Raw genomic sequence first — 20,562 nt, forward strand, 5'->3', positions numbered from 1 at the left:
AAAAGGCTTCTGTTTCGACTGTCAAAATTTTCAGGGGAGCATTTGCAACCAGTTGGCACCATTTTTGAGTGAATTGCCAAAAGTCAGATTTTTGCTGAAAATCTGGCTTACGGATTTTTTCAAAAAAATGTTTTCCGCCGGTTAAGTTGTTGAGTGCTGATTTCTTGTCCTGTGATAAAAAGGCTTCTGTTTCGACTGTCAAAACTTACAGGGGAGCATTTGCAACCGATTGGCACCATTTTTGAGTGAATTGCCAAAAGTCAGATTTTTGCTGAAATTCTGACCCCGGGGCTTAGATATTTTTTCAAAAAAATCTTTTCCGCCGGTTAAGTTGTTGAGGGCTTATTTCTTGTCCTGTGATAAAAAGGCTTCTGTTTCCATCGCCAAAGCTTTCAGGGGAGCATTTGCAACCGGTTGGCACCATTTTTGAGTGAATTGCCAAAAGTCAGGTTTTTGCTGAAATTCTGACCCCGGGGCTTACGGATTTTTTCAAAAAAAAAATTCCGTCTAATAAGTTGTTGAGGGCTGATTTCTTGTCCTGTGATAAAAAGGCTTCTGTTTTGACTGACAAAACTTTCAGGGGAGCATGTACAACCGTTTGGCACCATTTTTGAGTGAATTGCCAAAAGTCAGATTTTTGCTGAAATTCTGACCCCGGGGCTTACGGATTTTTTCAAAAAAATGTTTTCCGCCTGATAAGTTGTTGAGGGCTGATTTCTTGTCCTGTGATAAAAAGGCTTCTGTTTTGACTGGCAAAACTTTCAGGGGAGCATTTGCAACCGGTTGACACCATTTTTTAGTGAATTGCCAAAAGTCAGATATTTGCTGAAATTCTGACCCCGGGGCTTAGGTATTTTTTCAAAAAAATCTTTGCCGCCGGTTAAGTTGATGAGGGCTGATTTCTTGTCCTGTGATAAAAAGCCTTCTGTTTCCATCGCCAAACCTTTCAGGGGAGCATTTCCAACCGGTTGGCACCATTTTTGAGTGAATTGCCAAAAGTCAGATTTTTTGCTGAAATTCTGACCCCGGGGCTTACGGATTTTTTCAAAAAAATGTTTTCCGCCACTTAAGTTGATGAGGGCTGATTTCTTGTCCTGTGATAAAAAGGCTTCTGTTTCGATTGAAAAAACTTTCAGGGGAGCATTTGCAACCGGTTGGCACCATTTTTGAGTGAATTGCCAAAAGTCAGATTTTTGCTGAAATTCTGACCCCGGGGCTTACGGATTTTTTCAAAATAATCTTTTCCGCCGTTTAAGTTGTTGAGGGCTGATTTCTTGTCAAATGATAAATAGCCTTCTGTTTCCATCACCAAAGCTTTCAGGGGATCATTTGCAACCGGTTGGCACCATTTTTGAGTGAATTGCAAAAAGTCAGATTTTTGCTCAAATTGTGATCCCAGGCCTTAGGGCTTCTTTAAAAAAAATCTTTTTCTGCCGGTTAGGTCACTGAAGACTTATTTTTTGTCTTATTGTAAAATTTGCTTTTTGCCCCATCACACACTGTAGGGGAGAAATTTTAAGTGTGTGGCACCACATTTGAGGGAACTGGATAACTTCAAATTTAAGTAAATTGAATGATTGTTGTAACTTGTGCGAAAACCGTGACCCATGTGTCTGGCTCGTTTTTTGGCCTACCTGGAAATGCGGCTTTTGGACCACCCAGTGTTGCAGGGGGCAATCTGCAGGTCATTGGCATTTCCAAGTGAATCGGACAATATCAGAATTTTGCTGAAAACCATGACCCAACGGGTTCGGGCGGCGAGGGCTCATTTTTTTCACCGCAAAAGTCAAAGGCAGGAATAACAAGCATTTTGTGTTGTATCGTCTTTTTTATTTCCTTATCTGGTTGCAAGACAAGAATCCATGTCTCCACACACAGATAGACATTTGCTACTCTGAGCCCCGACTCTTCCGCCCCCAAGAACATCCTGAGCGCCAACAGGGAGTTCCTGGAGTTCCACCCCTCTGCCTTCTCTGTTCTCGAATGCGGAGGGACCGATGGGCCTGAGGAGATGGAGGATCTGCCATACTCTCCAGGGAGTTCTCTACCGGCTGCACTCTCGCCTCCCCTTCCTCCTCCACTATCTCGTAACTAGGTAATTCCTCCTTGAACGGTGTAACATGTCTTTCTCTCTCCTCCTGAAACTGCTGTAAACAAGGGTGTGTGTGTGTGGGGGGGTGAAACTTCCCCTGCGGACACAGGCCAGGCTTGGCCAGGATGCAGGAATTTTGGTGAAAACCGTGACACGAGGGCCAGGGCGCCGAGACCTCATTTTTTGGTGAAATCCATGACCCGTGGGTCATGGCACTGAGGGCTCATTTTTTCGCCTCCCTGGAAATGTGGTGTTTGCAGGCGGCAATTTGCAGGTGTTTGGCACCATTTTAAAGTGAATCGGACAACATCGGAATTTTGGCAAAAACTGTGACTGAGGGCATCGAGACCTCATTTTTTTGGCCTATGTTGCTTTAGATAATGCAATATAAAGGTAAAGGGACCCCTGACCTTTAGGTCCAGTCATGGCCGACTCTGGGGTTGCGGCGCTCATTTCGCTTTATTGGCCGAGGGAGCCGGTGTACAGCTTCCGGGTCATGTGGACAGCATGACTGAGCCGTTTCTGGCGAACCAGAGCAGTGCACGGAAACGCTGTTTACCTCCCCGCCGGAGCAGTACCTATTTATCTACTTGCACTTTGATGTGCTTTTGAACTGCTAGGTTGGCAGGAGCAGGAACCGAGTAGTGGGAGCTCACCCCGTCCTGGGGATTCAAACCGCTGACCTTCTGATCGGCAAGTCCTAGGCTCTGTGGTGTAACCCACAGCGCCACCCGTGTCCCAATGCAATATATATTCACACTATATGAATACCACCTCCACTATGTTATTTCATTGATAATAAGTCATTGTGACAATTTGTCAAAGGTGGCTGGATACAAACCAACCAAACAACCAACCAACAAAAAAAGCAAACAAACTGGTAATGCTAATACAATATGAAAGTCTTGTTTGAGCGACCTGAAAAACAGGAGGATAAAAAATAATTCCAGATGCCCCCCTGTTTATCACAAAGTTTTCATAGAAGATGGTTCTCATACCTTCCAACATTTCTCCAATGGAAATAGGGACGTCCCATTCCACATTGCTGATTTTATTATTTATATCCCACGCACCTAACTGGGTTGCCCCAGCCACTCTGGGCAGTTCCCAACATATATAAAAACATAATAAAATAGTAAACATTTTTAAAAATCTTCCATATACAGGATTGCCTTCAGATGGCTTGGGGGTTGGATAACTCCATACCCTCCAACACAGGGATGTCCTAAGGAAAAGTGAGACATTCCAGGATCAAATCAGAAACTGGGATGGCTTCTCTAAATCAGGGGCATCCCTGGAAAAAGGGACACTTGGAGGGTCTGGGTTCTCTATGTGTGCATTGCAGCTAATTGGTTGGATCCTGGGGCCCACCCACTTGTGAAACAAACTGAGATTCAGAGCATTCTCCCAAAAGGGGAACGGTAGGAGGCCATTTTTGCCAGTTCCCTCATCCAGTTGCACTCCTCAGCAATTCTAGGGGGAGCAGGTTTTTAGATGACCACAAGAGAATTAATGGTATTGCCTCTGCCTCCTACCTTCCTTCAGTAGGAACATCCCATAACTCATGGAGAGTCTGGACCCAGCCACTTTTATTCACAGTGTTTTTATGGATCAGGATGGAAGACAACTCCTCCAAATTACAGCTTCCTAGACAACATCCAGAATAACAGAAGAAGCCACAATGGGAGTGACTGTGGAGATGCATAGGAGTTTAAAGCTACCCATTTGTTGTAAACAGTTGTGGCAGTGCTGCTTGCTTATTTTCCTCTAATGAATGTATGCTCTGGGGAAGGAAATGGTAAATTATCCCTTCTTTCTCAATGGATGCCTGTAGGTATTTAATTTGCTCTCATTCATTGTGCTGAGATCTTATTAGGTGCAACACGGGGCAGCTTTCTTGTAAAGCTATCTTGCCAGAGATTCAACAAATTCTGCACATGTTGCATAGGAAAGATAGGCATGGCTTTATAAAGATAACTTCTGTTTAGTTTTCTTCATATTGTCCTTAGAAAATAATACCTGGACCCCAACTAAAAAATCCATTTTGTTGCAGCCTATGGAGGTAAATTCCGATACGGATAATTAGTGTGAGAACGATTCTTCTCTTCTGATCTCACATTAACTTGAAGAGAGAAACATAGATTTTTCTAGAGTTAAGTGCATACGTGCTGGTTTGAGCAATTCCACTGAGTCGATTTAATTCTCTTTTTTAAAAGGAGAAAACATTAGTGGGCATTGAACAATAAGGGAAAGGAGACAATAGAAAAGAAAGGAGCCACCCAGATTGGCTGGGGAGACCCGGCCAGATGGGTGAGGTATAATAATAATAATAATAATAATAATAATAATAATAATATATCTACAAGGCACATGGTACAAGAAGGAGAAGATGGTCAACACAAACAGTATTCTCAATGCTGGAGGTAGGCAACAGTTGTAGATACATCAATATTTGACCACATTTCCACACTCATCCCTCCCCAATCACCTCTGCTCAACAGGATTTGAGAGTTTATGAATCCCTAAAAAAAACCTGCCATACTTGTTTGAGTTGAGATGAAAAATGAGGGTTCACGTCATTTGCAGCCATTGTTCCATCAAAGAAGTTTCTTCTTCACTCCAGAGCCTTGTCCCTTCAAATGTCTGTCACTCTCCAACAGAGCATAAGCAAGGAAGAATGGGGACAGTGGCTTAAAATGCCTTAATTCATCTCTAGCCCTCATCAGAGCAAGTTGCTCATTAGGAGCTCTCCTTGGTGCTGAATAAATCAGCCCACCCTTCTTGCCATTCCACATGGGCTTCTTATTGGTTCCAAAACAGAACAGCCAGGGAGCGTAGTCTTATTTCACTCACCCTGCACTTATCCTGAAGCACCAGCTATAAGGGAGAGCTGCCTAAACATTCAACTACCACAATCCTTCAAATAAATTGTGAAAAGGGAAGGTTTTAGCTCTGGGTGAGGAACTGCATAAAACTTACAAAGTAGCCCAGTCAGTTTGAACATATGCACATAATCTCATTTGCCTGGGAAAAAACTTCTGGGGAATTCAAGAGAATTAATTTCATGCCAAGGCACCCGAGCCCCAAAGTTCCCAGAAGAACAATAAATTACACTAACACAGAATATTTAGTTTATGGGTTCCAACTAGGCCACAATTTTATTGGTTACAGATGTGAGTGGTTTGGCTTAGGCATTGGGGTGAAGCCAGGCTATATATTGACTCCTGTCCATCTTCAGGGAGTCCACGGAAGGGCAAACCTCCAATAGGGGGTGCCCTACAACTTACGTCAGATAGCGGCACCCCATAGGGTCCCTGTAGGGGCTGTGACATGGCCCAAGCCCATGCCCAGGCTTCGGACAGTATTCACACCTTGGATCCCTTTAACAGGATACACTTACTGAGGTGGGGCAGGAGAGGCAACAACCTCTCCTCCAACCAAACAAAGGCTTACCCAATGCCTAACCTCACAAAAGTTGTGATGATTGCTACTAGGTAGGTAAAAACCCAATGGCCAATTTGCCAAGTGAAAAAATTCCTAAATGTCCCCAGCAACCAGGCTGACATATGACAACTACCATAGCAAGGTCATATCAGAGCAAAGCATGAAAAGATGGTGGGTAGGGTGATCTGACAAAAAGGCAAGGAAGAGTGAGCCGGCCGGCCGTGGCAAAATTAAATCGCCCGTGGCCACACCCTCCAAGGCAGCAGGTTGGCTGGGCTGACCCCAGCACAGATCCTGCAGCCGGTTGTGATGCAGGGGGAAGGCAGCATACCCCCCACCCCACCCCGCGCCGGAAAACTGTTGAGGCTCGGCTGACTGGCTGCAAAGCCATACACCAGATAAATGGTGACCGGACTTCTTATACATTGCTTTCATAAGAATTAGAGCTCAAGAAATTTTCATTTTGATCATTTTGATCTCAATGACGTCGTTGCAGGTGGCGCTGTGGTTTAAACCACTGCACAGCTTGGACTTGTCAATCAGAAGGTCGGCGGTTCGAGGTCCCACGACGGGGTGAGTTCCTGTTGTTCGGTCCCAGCTCCTGCCAACCTAGCAGTTTGAAAGCACACCAGTGCAAGTAGATAAATAGGTACCGTTCCGGCAGGACGGTAAACGGCGTTTTCTGTGCACTGCTCTGGCTTCGTGGAAAAACTGTCTGCAGAAGCAGACAAACGCTGGCTCCCTCGGCCTGTAAAGCGAGATGAGTGTCGCAACCCCAGAGTTGTTCGCGACTGGACTTAACTGTCAGGGATACCTTTACCTTTTAAGTCATTGCAAAGATTGCAACATCTCTAAACCTTCTCTGCAGCCCATTTATAGGGGATCTGCTACGTATATGGACAACTTTATGCTTTAACAAGGGCTGATGACCTGACACAAAACCTCACATATATTAAGTAAAATAGAAATATCATCACCCAACCCCACTCCCACTCATCTTTCCCCCCTCAACCTCTTTCCCCATATTCTTCCTAATGTCTCAACTAATGAAACCAATTTGTTTAAAAAGAAAAAGAAAAAAAGTGTTACATGGAAAAAAATACGAGAGAGAGACATTGCACATACCTTTGTAAATCAAGAAAATCTTTAATAAAAATACATTTTAAAAAACAACAACAAGGGCTGATGACATAGAAGCATCAGAGTTAGTGGCTCCATGGATGTTTCGGAATCCAGCTCCCATTAGCAAGGTCCAGTGGTCAAGGATGGTGGAAGTTTTTCTTTTTTAACCAGAGTAATTGGAATGTCCTTTATTACAGATCAGGGAGATTAAAAAGGCAAACAGTTAGGACTATGTAAACCAGAAGACTCAAACAAAAATGCACTCATTTGACCATTTCAAAAACAATGTAGAAGAAGAAGAAGAGTTTGGATTTGATATCCCGCTTTATCACTACCCTAAGGAGTCTCAAAGCAGCTAACATTCTCTTTTCCCTTCCTCCCCCACAACAAACACTCTGTGAGGTGAGTGGGGCTGAGAGACTTCAGAGAAGTGTGACTGGCCCAAGGTCACCCAGCAGCTGCAGGTGGAGAGCGGGGAAGCGAACCTGGTTCACCAGATTACGAGACTACCGCTCTTAACCACTACACCACACTGGCTCTTTTTTATGTACAGAAAGAAGCTGAAGGAAAACACCCGAGAAGAGGTGGGTGTGCGGCCATTCCCAGTCTATGCTGTGCTGGTGGGGCCATTTCTCTTGCTGGTCTGCTGCTAGAGAGGAATGATGACAGCATGCCATCACTTTCTGCTGATACTTAATGGGGCAGGCTGGCATGGGTCAGAGGCACCATCACGATGAACCAGAAGCTGCTGGATGAAATGTGACTCATGGTCAATGGTGACAGAAATGCCATGCCATGGAATGGCAGGAAGTTGCTGTTTCTGCAGTTACAAGAAAGATAACAGAGGGCCTCACCAAATTCCCACTTGGCTTTGCAGACACCAGGGCTGCTGGACTGACTGATACAAGTGAAGGACCAAATCTAGGTGTTCATCAGAATTTAGTAAAACCCCACCATTTTCAGTGGCTTTCGAGTCCTAAAGGTCCAGCACGGTCAAATCAGAAGGATTTCCCATCCATCACATAGCAGTGATACATCAATCCCAAGACTAGGACTCCCAAAACAGGGATCAGCCAGACTGTCCAGAACTTGATTCTTTAGAGGCAGACTTGTTTGGAACCCTGGAGGCATTAGGATTATGGTCACATGGATGAACCACTCCTATAAGGTACTGGTCGAGCATCTCTTGGGCTTCCAAGATAAGTGGTCAATATCTTCAAAGTTCTCAGTGGCATCTCTACCAGATTGTTTGAGCAGAACCTCCTCTCCACCTGGATGCTCGCTGTGGAAGTGGGTGATGTAATAGACACCTCCGCTGATCACCAGCCAGGTCTCTTTGTCGGTGTTTCGCTTCATCACTTCGTCCAGGCTGAAGGCGCATCCCTGGCGCTTCTGTGCTCCTTCATCGACACCATTCAGTCTCACCCACCTCGACCGAAGGGGATTTTTGGGCTTCTGCCAAGGATGGTGGAAGTTGTTGCCTGACAACATCTGTAGACCCAAGATATACAGACATTGAGAAGTATTGGATATAAAGGGACCCCTGACCATTAGGTCCAGTTGTGGTCGACTCTGGGGTTGCGGCGCTCATCTCGCTTTATTGGCCAAGGGAGCTGGAGTACAGTTTCCGGGTCATGTGGCCAGCATGACTAAGCTGCTTCTGGCGAATCAGAGCAGCGCACAGAAACACTGTTTACCTTCCCGCCGGAGTGGTACCTATTTATCTACTTGCACTTTGATGTGTTTTCGAACTGCTAGGCTGGCAGGAGCAGGGACCGAGCAACAGGAGCTCACCCCGTCACGGCGATTCGAACCGCTGACCTTCTGATCGGCAAGTCCTAGGCTCTGTGGTTTAACCCACAGCACCACCCGTGTCCCATTGGATAGGCATTAGGTTGCTTTAGTTAAGGGACACATATTCCCACCATCCTTGAAATTAAATAATAATAAAAAGACCCCTTTCTTTCCCAAGGGCTACAACAGTTTAACAAGAAGGTACAGCAACTCGGGCTGTCAGTGAAACTTTTGCAATCAATGTCCCTACCATCTGCCAAGGCTATAATAAAAACTAGGTTGTGGGATATTGAGCACCAGGAACTAACTAGCAGCAGAGAAGACATGTTCCCTTCTTTGTTTTCAACTTTCTTTGGCACATGAAACTAACCACAGTTACCTTGAATTTCTGCTTAGCCCTCAAGAAAGAAGGGCATTTTCGCTGGCCAGGTTTAATTCAAATCCATCAAACCTCCTTTGGGGAAGGTTCTCAGGCAGGGTAGAAGGAGAAAGAACTTGCCCATGTGAAGACCACCTGGTGGAAACCCTTACACATATGGTTCTTAATTGTAAACTATATGCTGATCTCCGTCAGCAATTTCTAGATCAACTCTGCATCCCCAAATGGAAACCAGAGTTGGAGGTCATACATTTTCTATTATTGGGGAATGATCAGGAGCTCACCAAGTTAGTGGCTAAATATCTCTATTTGGTTTTTTGTCGTTGAAATACACTGCAGACATCTGAACTCCCTGGAGACCTAGAGATGTGACGATAGACTGCTCTGCCTCCTTTCTTTTAGCAAATGTTTTGTGCCACTGGGGAAGTGGTAATTCTGTATTGATTTGTTTTGGATGTTTGGATGTGATGCCAATAAAAGGTTTGATGATGATGATGAATAAAAAGTTATGCAGAAATGTTGGAAGTAAGTTCATAAGTTTAAGAAAAAAGCTGGAGGACCAACTTTATGCCCAGGAAGAATTATATCTGGCCAAGTTTTATTTACATTCTTTCCTTCAGAGAGCATATGTCCTCAAATGACTGAACACAATACACCATGTTCTGAAGTATTTTGGGTCTTCTGCTCATCCTCTTTCATTTTGAGGGCACAGTTCTGATAGTCTTTCCTGCCATCTTGCTTCATTTATTTTAATTAGACATAAATGCATATTATTTGAGCATTGTGTACAGAGGAGCTGCAATCTATATAAGATGAATGTTGTCTCCAATAATGTTCATGAGTTTTAATTTGGAAGATTGGATTTCATACATTTCTTTGGCTAAGTGATATTGAATTTTATACGTGATTTATAATAAAATCAGAAGGAGACCAGTGTAATGTAAGGGATTTAACATTCAGGCGGCAGACTAATTTCCCCTGACTTGAATAAAATGTGGAAATGGCATTCAATAGAACATTAACTGTTTCCTGACTATTCTTTTTCAGTTGGGTTTATTTGCTTCCCTTTTTAAATACCCCAGCTTTCTTCCAAGGAGATCATAGCTGCATTTCAACCTCACAATAGCATGTGTTGTAGGTCTGGATTAGAGATAGTCCCTTGCAGAAGGCCACCTGTGAGCTTCAAGACAAAATAGAGAATTGGAAGCTGGACTTCTCACATCCAGGCTAAACACAATAACTGTGGCAGGTGGTTACATTCTGGTTCCCAGTAAGACCAACAGCCAAAGACTGATGGGAAGAAGCCTTAATGGTTCAGAGGAGCCCTAGTTTAGTAACAGGGAAGAGAATGTTCAAGGTTCAAATCTCAATATTTCTACTTTAAAAATATCAGAAAAGTTTTCAGCCTAAGTCTCTGGGGAGTCAATACTGGACAAATTAAATGTTTTAGGGCTAGATGCACCAGCGTTCAGTGGAAGATGGCACCATATATTCAGATGCCCCCTTTTCCCCTTCTTCTAGATATGGGATCAAATGTAGAATGGAAACATTTGATGTCCTTGGATGGTCCGCATAGTGAGAGCCTGTGCTGAAGTTGCTTCCAATTATTATCTATCTATCTATCTATCTATCTATCTATCTATCTATCTGTATATTTTAAAAAACTATTAGTTTTTTTAACATATCATTTTCAACAGTAATTAAACATACTTTTACATCTTATTCAATTTTTTGACTTCCATCAATCCTGTCTGAAAATTTTCCAATCTAATCTCTCAGTATGCATTTCTTATCTTCCCTATTACATTTCAAACTCATAACCAATATCTCTATCTTTTTCTACTTTGCAACACTTTGTATATTTCTCCTTACAAAACTTCTTGTAGTCCTACTAGCGTAATTTGTTGATTACAGTTGCTCTTCAAATAATTCATATACTTCTTCCAATCTTCTGTAAATCTCTGGTCCCGCAGGTTTCGAATCCTTCCTGTCCTTTTGTCCAATTCTGCTTCCAATTATTATCATTGTTGTGTTGTACAGTGGAACCTAGGTTTTCAAATGTAATCCATTCCAGAAGACTGTTCATCTTCTGAAACATTCGAAAACTGAGGATCAATGGGCAGTTGGCAAAATCCATTGAAAAAATGAAAAAAAAATGCAGCGGAAAGCCGTTCAACTTCAGAGGCGTGTTTGAAAATGGAAGCAATTACTTCTGGGTTTTCGGTGCTCGGGTTCTGAATCGTTTGTCAACGGAGACCTTCGAGAACCAAGGTTCCACTGCATCTAAGTGGTCCTCAGAACAGGCTTCATGAAATTAATTAACATCAGTTAGTTGAGTCAATGGAGTTCAATGGGTCTATTCTGAGTCTTATGGAAAAGTCAGAACCTAATTATGATCATCATCATTGCCAATCATGGCAGTAAAGTGTGATTGTAAAAGAATCTTGATAAGTTCTTAGCGACATTTATCATGCTGCTTAAACCAAACTATAAATAGCATTAGGGATCTGACAAGAATAGTACTTAAAATATTGTACAATAAAAGGGGAAACGGAGGGAGAAAAAATAATAAAGGAACCAGCTCAGATAGTAGTAAAAGTGAACTAGTGCATCTGTTTTAACATAGAGAATAAAAATTTCTCCCACTGTGATGTAAAGATGCAAAGATGCACCTTGTTCATTGTTCTTAAAAAAGCAATGCAAGGGAGTGTTACAAAAGAGAAATTCCCACAGTGTTCCTTGTTTGTTCACGATGCATGAAATAAAATATGTCTGCTGTCTCTTTTTATCTGAGATACCACTACTGAGAAAAGAGGGGTGACATTGCCTTGGCGTGTTGGTTCTGGGAGAAATCTGTTTTCTTATACAACATCTGTATCTGTTTCCCCCCTCTGAAAGTGGCGATAAAAGTATCACTGTACCTTGAACTAGCGAAGTGGAGATGAAGTATGTAAAGCACGGACAAATGCTTTGCTCCTCACAAAGAGGATACGAGGCCAAATTAGATGCCTGCGCCTGTCATTTCTCACAAAGTCGGTTCTTTTCTGCGGAGACAATGGAGCATATATTGAATGGGAACAAGGAGGCTCTCGGCGCACGCTGACAGAAGTGTTCAACATAATGAAGGGATTCAATAAGGCAGAACACAAAGAACATTTACATCAGACGGGTGTTTCCAACCCTAGAGAAGTGTATGAAAAATAAACATTTTGACAGTGGATGATCCATGCAGGAGAAATGTTGACATGGGAATAAATGAATCCTCAGGTGTAAATATGGTATGTCCTTTAGAGGAGAAATTGTGAATTGTAGAATTTTAAATACCCGTCATCATCCTTGGCTTCACTCAATTTTGTTTATTACACTCCCATTTTCTTCTAGTTGTGAGGGTGGGGGATGGGGAGGGGCCTCACAAGTGGAGTAGCCTAGGGCCTCTCTTCATCTAAATCTGGCCCTGAGTTGAGCCTGATTCTAATGGGATCTATCTTGGTCATTTCCAACTGCCACACCCATCTTCATCCCCAGCCAGTTCAGCTTATATTTACCAAGGGAAATTAGGGATTTGGCCCCTTTTCCAAAAAAATCTGACTGCATGTATTTGAATGCAATATCTTACTTACCTCCTCATTTCTGCCCCTTTCTGGGATTCTTTCTTGTGCTACACAGAAGATACTGCATGGAAACATATGTAGCACTGCCACATTGGTTTTGAAAGGGAAACATTGAACACGGACATATTTCCCTTAGAGTTTGCCAGGATACTCCTCACATTTGCCACTGCCAAGTGACAACAGAAGTGCAGACTTTCTGAGACTGCAATCATAGCACTGCATTTTTAATGGCTGTAACTGTTATGTACTGAAGTTCTCACCCTGGGCCAGCAGGGGGATACTGTAGATAGTTCAGGTCCACATATGCAAATAAGGGATCGAAAGTGACGTTCAGTGATTGGATAGTTACAGAAAGTTGTTACTGTTACGTTGTACTGGAGCTCTGTATAAGCAAGCTGGCTGAACCCTTCAGTTCAGTTCTGTTCTGGCCTCTGAATAAACAAGAGCTGTTTGAAGAATCGCTGTGTCGTCTGATATGTTCCCACAACTTAACAATAACCCTGAATCAAATTGCACCACCTAAGTAGCTCGCCTAAGAGGTGGCTGTGTTTTAAGTTGTTTGACTGTACAAAGCAGGCCTGTCATTCTGCAGATGGAAGGAAAGAATGGAGACAATAATCACAGTTACCTAGCAACCAAGGTCGCAGTTGTAGCTAATCAGAAAGCACTCTTTCCCTACCCTTCATGTTCCTGTGATCTCCCATCTCTTCTACATCCTCTTTCCCTAGTTTCCTATCTCCCCTCCAGATTCTTTCCTGTCTTTGCCCTCATTCCTGTGGAGAATTTCCTTCTCTCTGACATCCATTTCTGGTAGCCTTAGGCCACTGCTGTCTCTAGAAATTCCTTCCCCTCTTCCAAGGAATGGGGCACAGACATGTGGGGGAAGGGAAATCCCATGGAACTGGTAAGGTGGGAGGCACCTTATTTAACAGCAACACTGAGACTTAGGAGGAGGAAGTTAATAGACAGTACCAGCTCTAGACTAGTTTTAGCAGGGTGGATGAAAATAAGTGATTGATATATATATATATATATATATATATATATATATATATATATATATGTATATATATATATATATATGCTTTCGTAGATTTTCACGGGTACAGGAATGCAGGTTTTGGTGTCTTCGGGTGTCTTCCCGTGTAAGAGTCGGGGTGTCTGGGCGACGTTTCGACGAGGTCTCACTCGTCATCTTCAGGCTGGTGCTTTCGGCTTCTTGTTACTGGAACAGAGCAGAATCTGGTGTTTGAGTTCCTATAAATACTGTTGAGGGGTGTGGTGTATAGCCTCCAACGTTCTGGGCAGAGAGGAAGTTCCTAGATTAGTGTGCCTTTTCTTCTTTTGTTCCTTAATTACTTGAGGGATATCTTGAGTGATTTCATGAGTGATATTCTGAATACCACTGGGTGGGTCATTAAGTGTAGATTAGTTGCTAAAGCTTTCGTGTCTTGACCTCTTGAGCTTGTGAAGAGTTTTTCTGAGAAGATGGCTGTGCTGCATTTAGTTGTGCTCTGGCTTGGCTTCGTGTATAGGGGCGAGCTGTGATTTTGTGCCTTGTGCCAGCCAGATCTGTGTAGGGATTGCAGGGGGGTGCAGCATCCGGAGGTGCCACTATAGTTTGGGTACTGGATGGAGTTTGTAATATGTCTGTGGAGAGGGTCTGGGTTTGTAATTTGGCCACACGGGAAAGAAAAACTAGATAGCTTCCTCACACATCTCAACAGCCTACACCCCAAAATACAATTCACTATGGAAATAGAAGACAACAACCAACTCCCCTTTCTTGACGTCCTAATCTACAAAAAACCTGATGGCTCCCAAGGACACACTATCTACCGGAAAAAAACACACACCAACCGCTACTTACATGCACAATCACACCACCACCCTGCACAAATAAACTCCGTAGCCAAGACTCTCATCTCCAGAACCAAACGCCTGGCTGACAAAGACCACTTGACAACTGAGTTACAGAATCTCTCAAATGTGTTAATCGCCAATGGATACCAGAAAAACAGGGCTACGAAGCTAATCCAAAAAGAAACACCCCCCAAAAACCAAGACACAGAAGAAAACAATGGCATGGCCCTCCTTCCTTATATCAAGGGCACTACAGACAAAATTAGCAAAATCCTCCATAAACACAATATCAAAACAGCCTTCTGCACCAACCCAAAAATAGCCAATATCCTCAGAAACCCAAAAGACAAAATCCAGCTGGAAAACCAAGGGGTCTATGAAATACCCTGCAAAGTCTGCCCAGCCACGTACATTGGACAAACAAACAGACGAATAAATGCACGTATCGCAGAACACAAGAATGCCGTCAAAAAAGAAGAAAAAACTTCCTCTCTTTTCCAACACATGAAAGAAACAGGACACGAAATTAATTTTGCAGATTCCAAATTGCTCTTTAACATGGAACATCACCACAAGAGAATAATCATGGAAGCCATCGAGATAGAGAAACACCCTCACAACATGAACAAACGTGACGACACGTCCCGCCTGCCAGACATCTGGAAATTAGCCCTCCCCACAAAAACCGACACCAGAACCAGAGGCACACAGAACGCCGTCACCAATCAACCACACCAGACCCAAACCCAGACCCTCTCCACAGACATATTACAAACTCCATCCAGTACCCAAACTATAGTGGCACCTCCGGATGCTGCACCCCCCTGCAATCCCTACACAGATCTGGCTGGCACAAGGCACAAAATCACAGCTCGCCCCTATACACGAAGCCAAGCCAGAGCACAACTAAATGCAGCACAGCCATCTTCTCAGAAAAACTCTTCACAAGCTCAAGAGGTCAAGACACGAAAGCTTTAGCAACTAATCTACACTTAATGACCCACCCAGTGGTATTCAGAATATCACTCATGAAATCACTCAAGATATCCCTCAAGTAATTAAGGAACAAAAGAAGAAAAGGCACACTAATCTAGGAACTTCCTCTCTGCCCAGAACGTTGGAGGCTATACACCACACCCCTCAACAGTATTTATAGGAACTCAAACACCAGATTCTGCTCTGTTCCAGTAACAAGAAGCCGAAAGCACCAGCCTGAAGATGACGAGTGAGACCTCGTCGAAACGTCGCCCAGACACCCCGACTCTTACACGGGAAGACACCCGAAGACACCAAAACCAATATATATATATATATATATATATATATAAATTTAAATCAGATTGTTTTGATTTTAATTGGATTTTTAAAAAATTAAATCGGATTTTTAAAATAAAATGCTTTTGGAGGAAAAATCTTTCTAAAGATAATTTTCTATTTAAGTTACATTATAGTCCAAAGGCTATTCATCAGGGGAAAATATTTGTTAGTTAAGTTTTTCATGTGTGCTAAAACTCAGTCTAAGTTTTTTTGAGAGCCAGCAGACAGCAAAACTTACATTAAGATAACAAAATGGCTGCAGGAGAGCACAAGCAAGACAGCAAGACAAGACAAGACTGCTGGACTAGACTGAGAAAATGGCTGTGTGACTTGGCTCTTTTATGGAGTCAGCCAGAGCCACGCCCATCTCCCAGGTCACATGCAGGAAGGTACACCGACTGGATGTCCCCCTGCCTGCGCCCACTCTAGGGAAATAAGGAATGTTGCATTTGACTGCGCCAATGGATTACATCCCACAGTGACAAGTTCTTTCAGGTCCACCTTTGACCTTCCTGGGTGTTGTTCTCCAATGCAATGGGGGGGGGCAGCTGGATCTCGTTCAGCCCATGATGGAAGCATATATTCTCTTGTTGGTACTTGGTGTTGCTAGGCAACAGCTCCCACTGACACAAGGAAGTGGGTCACTCCACATCTGCTATCAGGAGATGCACAAAGGGCTAAGGACCTTGTTATTCCTGAAGTTACCACAGGAGGGTAAATCGGTTATGATTCATTGGGGCAAAGCTTTTAGGTATAATATACAGTTGAGTGATTGGATAAAATTATGGAAGGAAGGCTTAAAATTTACTGCATGTAATGCACTAAAAGAAAATGTGATGGAAAAGATGTATAGATGGTATATTACACCAGTGAAGTTAGCAAAAATGTATAAAGTCAGTAATAAATGTTGGAAATGTAAGGAAAATAGGGAACATTTTATCACATGTGGTGGGAATGTAAAAAGGTGAAATGCTTCTGGGAGATGATATATAATGAGTTGAAAAAAATGTTGAAATATACATTTATAAAGAAACCAGAAGCATTTCTCTTGGGTATTGTTGGAAACGATATAAATAGAAAGGAATGTAAGCTTTTTCTATATGCAGTAACAGCGGCAAGAATACTATTGGCCCCAAAATGGAAGCAAGAAGAATTACCGACGATGGAAGAATGGAGGATGAACTTAATGGACTATGCGGAACTTGACAAGCTAATGGGAAGGATCCAAAACCGGCGGGACCAGAAGTTTACCGAGGACTGAAGTAAATTTACGGATTATTTGAAAAGTATTTGTGATGACCAGACAACGTTTGTAGGTTTGCAAGAAGTTCTGTGAGGAATAATATTAGAAATATTGCAAAAATGGAGAAGGAGACGTGATATGTTAATGTAAAGGCAGTATTAAGTTAGGAAATGCGTAAGAAGTGATTAAGACGGAGGATTGCTAGAGGTGCTGATGGAAGTCCAATAAGAATGTATTTGTGATAAATTGTGTGGTATGTTTTATAATTTTGTATGTTAAAAACCAATAAAAATATTTTTTAAAAAGTTTTCATTAAATTGAGGTGGACATTGTTGAGAACATAATACAGCCTTTCCCATCCCGGCTGGGAGCTGCTGCTCAAAACTTTTGGAGGGTCCTTGATTGACATAAGGAGAGTCCTTTTGGATCTCTCAGACTGAGGATTCATCTTAATCCAGGACTGTCCTGCACCAGTGTGAGAGAGTCTTATTTACCGTATTTTTCGCCCTATAGGGTGCACCGGCCCATAGGGTGCACTTATTGTTTTTTTTGGGGGGAAATAAAGAAAAAAACTTTTATCCCCCCCCCGAGCCCCAAAGAGCAAAGAAGCCATGACAGCGAGCGGGATGGATCCCGCTCCCTGTCCTGGCTTCGTTTTTAGCCTTGGGGCTGGCGGTCCAGGAGCGAAGGCGAGGTCGCGCAACCTCGCCATCGCTCCCGGAGCTTGCCGTGCTGGGGCCCAGAACAGGCTGCTATCCGCAAGCCTTGGGAGCCCGGCGGGAACTCCCGCCGGGCTCTCCAGGCTTGCAGATATCTGCCGGAAGCCCGGGGCGCGCCGACCCCTCTCACTCTCCAGGCTTCAGCAAAAGCCTGCATTCGCCCCATAGGACGCGCACACATTTCCCCTTCATTTTTGGAGGGGAAAAAGTGCGTCCTATAGGGAGAAAAATATGGGTAATCTCAAAATAGCCTTTTCTTCTTGTGTGTGTGTGTGTGTGTGTGTGTAGAACATAATGCACCTGTTTCACCTGGAAGAAACGGTCTGACATTTTTTTGGGGGGGGGAGTAATAATATTTTTATTAATTTTCACAAAAAACAAAACCATTGCATTAAAGAAAGGAAAACATAAGAAAAAAACATTTAAAACAACTGCACACACAATCAATATTGTGATCATGCTCCAAACAGATGGCCAAGCATGCAAAAGGAAGGGAGATAGTATTAATGGGGGACTTCAATTACCCGGATATTTGTTGGACGTCAAACTCAGCCAAGAGCATAAGGTCAAACAGATTCCTCACTGGCCTTGCAGACAACTTCATTGTCCAGAAAGTGGGAGAAGCAACAAGAGGAACAGCCATTTTAGACCTGGTCCTAACCAATGTTGATGACCTGGTTAGTGGGGTAGATGTGGAAGGATCATTAGGCGCGAGTGATCATGCTCTTCTGAAGTTTACTATACAGCGGACAGTAGCAGCCAAGCATACTAGGACTCAATTTCTTGACTTTAAGAAAGCCGGCTTCATAAAACTTAGGGAAGTGCTGGGTGAGATCCCATGGACAGCAATACTAAAAGGAAAGGGAGTTCATGATGGCTGGGAGTTTGTTAAGACGGAGATAGTAAAAGCACAACGTCAGGCAATACCAATGAGACGAAAACATGGAAGGTGCCTAAAGAAACCAGGGTGGCTATCTAAAGAACTTTTAACTGAGTTAAGATTAAAAAAGGATGTATACAAAAAATGGAAAAGGGGGGAAACCACCAAAGAGGAATTCAAACAAATAGCCAGCACGTGTAGACACAAAGTCAGAAAAGCTAAAGCACAGAATGAACTCAGGCTTGCTAGAGAGGTTAAAAGCAACAAAAAAGGCTTTTATGGGTATGTTCGTAGCAAAAGGAAGAACAAAGAAACAGTGGGGTCACTCAGAGGAGAAGATGGTGAAATGCAAACAGGGGACACAGAAAGGGCTGAACTCCTCAATGCCTTCTTTGCCTCAGTCTTCTCCGATAAAGAAGACAATGCCCGACCTGAAGAATTTGAAGCAAATGATTCAGCAAAGGAAACACAGCCCAGAATAACTAAGGAGATAGTACAAGAATATTTGGCTAGATTAGATGTATTCAAGTCTCCAGGGCCAGATGAACTGCATCCAAGAGTATTAAAAGAACTGGCAGATGTGATCTCAGAACCACTGGCAGTCATCTTTGAGAATTCCTGGAGAACAGGCGAAGTCCCGGCAGACTGGAGGAGGGCAAATGTTGTTCCTATTTTCAAAAAGGGGAAAAGAGAGGACCCAAATAATTACCGCCCAGTCAGTCTGACATCAATAGCAGGGAAGATTCTGGAGCAGATCATTAAGCAAACAGTCTGTGAGCACCTAGAAAGGAATGCTGTGATCACCAATAGTCAGCATGGATTTCTGAAAAATAAGTCATGTCAGACTAACCTGATCTCGTTTTTTGACAGAATTACAAGCCTGGTAGATGAAGGGAACGCAGTGGATGTAGCCTACCTTGATTTCAGCAAAGCATTTGACAAGGTGCCCCATGATATTCTTGTAAAGAAGCTGGTAAAATGCGGTCTTGACTATGCTACCACTCAGTGGATTTGTAACTGGCTGACTGACTGAACCCAAAGGGTGCTCATCAATGGTTCCTCTTCATCCTGGAGAAGAGTGACTAGTGGGGTGCCACAGGGTTCTGTCTTGGGCCCGGTCTTATTCAACATCTTTATCAACGACTTGGATGATGGACTCAAGGGCATCCTGATCAAATTTGCAGATGACACCAAACTGGGAGGGGTGGCTAACACCCCAGAGGACAGGATCACACTTCAAAACGACCTTGACAGATTAGAGAACTGGGCAAAAACAAACAAGATGAATTTTAACAGGGAGAAATGTAAAGTATTGCACTTGGGCAAAAAAAATGAGAGGCACAAATACAAGATGGGTGACACCTGGCTTGAGAGCAGTACATGTGAAAAGGATCTAGGAGTCTTGGTTGACCACAAACTTGACATGAGCCAACAGTGTGACGCGGCAGCTAAAAAAGCCAATGCAATTCTGGGCTGCATCAATAGGAGTATAGCATCTAGATCAAGGGAAGTAATAGTGCCACTGTATTCTGCTCTGGTCAGACCACACCTGGAGTACTGTGTCCAGTTCTGGGCACCACAATTCAAGAAGGACACTGACAAACTGGAATGTGTCCAGAAGAGGGCAACCAAAATGGTCAAAGGCCTGGAAACGATGCCTTATGAGGAACGGCTAAGGGAGCTGGGCATGTTTAGCCTGGAGAAGAGGAGGTTAAGGGGTGATATGATAGCCATGTTCAAATATATAAAAGGATGTCACATAGAGGAGGGAGAAAGGTTGTTTTCTACTGCTCCAGAGAAGCGGACACGGAGCAATGGATCCAAACTACAAGAAAGAAGATTCCACCTAAACATTAGGAAGAACTTCCTGACAGTAAGAGCTGTTCGACAGTGGAATTTGCTGCCAAGGAGTGTGGTGGAGTCTCCTACTTTGGAGGTCTTTAAGCAGAGGCTTGACAACCATATGTCAGGAGTGCTCTGATGGTGTTTCCTGCTTGGCAGGGGGTTGGACTCGATGGCCCTTGTGGTCTCTTCCAACTCTATGATTCTATGATTCTATGATTCTATGATTCTAATATTAAATCCACATTATGGGATT

This window comes from Podarcis vaucheri, assembly GCF_965113315.1.
Source record: "Podarcis vaucheri genome assembly, chromosome: 9".
Taxonomy (NCBI): domain Eukaryota; kingdom Metazoa; phylum Chordata; class Lepidosauria; order Squamata; family Lacertidae; genus Podarcis; species Podarcis vaucheri.